Source organism: Ranitomeya variabilis, chromosome 3 (genome assembly GCF_051348905.1).
Source record: "Ranitomeya variabilis isolate aRanVar5 chromosome 3, aRanVar5.hap1, whole genome shotgun sequence".
NCBI lineage: Eukaryota > Metazoa > Chordata > Amphibia > Anura > Dendrobatidae > Ranitomeya > Ranitomeya variabilis.
Window position 1 is genome coordinate 145345646 of NC_135234.1, and position 2064 is coordinate 145347709.

The 2064-nt window shown below is 38.7% G+C and overlaps 1 long non-coding RNA gene across 1 annotated transcript; it reads left to right on the forward strand.

Moving 5' to 3' along the window:
- Window positions 1-488: 488 nt before the first annotated feature.
- LOC143818019 (uncharacterized) lies at window positions 489-1297 on the forward strand. Its single transcript, XR_013224262.1, has 3 exons — window positions 489-657; window positions 750-866; window positions 1277-1297. It is a non-coding gene; the product is annotated as an uncharacterized LOC143818019 (long non-coding RNA).
- Window positions 1298-2064: the final 767 nt, after the last annotated feature.

The window sequence follows — 2064 nt, forward strand, 5'->3', positions numbered from 1 at the left end:
CATTGACATTTTTCCCTAGCTAAATGCAGAAAAAAGCGATATCCGTCTTTCTGCCGCGTATAAACATATTTATGCCGCGGGTGCATAAATATGCTGCTGAGGTGTATAAAATAGCCTACTCTGTCAGAACTTGTGGGCGGTGTTTTGTCTTTAAATGCTGGTCAAGCGCCTCAAGTTTTGTCATACAGAATCTTAAAGACACTTTTTCACCCATCTGGACAGCTGCTCTGGGCTACTCTCTGAAAAAGTAAGTTTGCCGGTAGCGCATATTTTGTAACATAGTTTTAAGCTGTATTTATTGGCGTTATATGTAAAGTTTATTTTTGTAACATAGTTTTAAACTGTATTGATTGTCGGTATATGTAACGTTTATTTTGTAACATATTTTTAATCTGTATTTATTGTCGGTATATGTAACGTTTATTTTTGTAACATATTTTTTAAATTGTATTTATTGTCGGTATATGTAACGTTTATTTTGTAACATATTTTTAAACTGTATTTATTGTCGGTATATGTAACGTTTATTTTTGTAACATAGTTTTAAACTGTATTTATCGGCGGTATAGAAACAAAACTTTTCCCCCTTTTTATTTAAGATGGAATCCCAATATCAGCGCGCTCAATACAAGCCAGCGCTTACAAGCACCCCCCTAGGTATTATACCGAATATAATGTACAGGGTATCGGGTGACACGGATTAAGTAATTTATATTAATTATATATTCTTTCATTCTTTCTTATTTAAGAGGAGTGTCTGTCTCCCGATTATCGCAATAATTTCAACACGCAGAATTATGAACTCTTTGAATCCGTAGCTGCTGAAGCGTTAGAAGTTATTGGCCCTGCTCTACACCTTATCACAGGTAATTAGATTCTCCGGGAAAAATGTCAATGTAACACTGTAGCAAGATATTGGTCTTTCCTGTAGCACATGTAAGAAAGATATATATATATATATATATATATATATATATATATATATATATAATCTGTGTTAATCCCGTAGCGCCACAGCCAAACGCGATTTATGCAGAACAAATACTGGCTATGGCGTGAAACTATGGCAGCTATTAACTATTGTATTACATAAATTATGTCATAATAAATATAGGGTTAAATTATTAAACAAATTACGCAGCTAGTCGCCAGTATAATACTAAATTATTAACGGATACACCATAAACAGGGCCCATACCGTAAAACTATATTATACTATGTCGGATGCTTTAATCCTTTGTATGTAAACGCGTACTAAGTGTAATTTCTCATGCAGATAGTGACACGGATCCCTCGGTCTATATGCCGGAAGACCGGCATGCTCCCGAACCGTGTGAAGACCTGGACTCAGACGTCGTGATCGTAGATGTCAAGAATGACGCGGCGCCTAAAAGCCGTGGAAATTCGTTAAGCGGGTGTCTCTGGAAAAGAAAAGGTGGCGGTTCACTTGAAATACATACGATTCTCGCTTTTCTGTGGTAGTTATAATTTAGTTATAACTTATTTACAACTGGTAAATTAGCGGTCGGAAAAATTCTATTTGAAAAAGAGAATATCTCCGTCTCGACGCGTTTGAACAATGCGCTGGGGCATTAAACCAGGAGCTGCGGGGGGTGCAGCTCCCTGTTTCATGCTTGTAAGTATATATCTGCCCTGGCCTATACTGGATTTATGCAACTGTTGTTACAGCGATTTCATGGGTAACGGACGCCAGTAAGTTTTCAAATATTACGCCGCTTCGTGGATAACTACAGCCATGCAGCTTTTCCAATTTTACGATGGTTTTGCGGCTAACTGACACCTGTATCTTTTCTTTTAGATACGCCTGATCTTCAGCCACGAGATTTGCAATGCTGTAATTACGGGTCTGCGCAGAATCATACCCAAAGAGCGGATGTGGCTGTGAGAACAGCGCCTCTTTCGCCCATCTGTGTTGAGGCTCGTGCGGAAGGGTACGCGGCACCCAAACACACCGGGAATCCAATTCCCAAGATTCCCTGTCAAAAATCTAAGAACGCCTCAAGAAAGAGATTTGCAGCGCTGAACGACAGCCCCTGCATAACT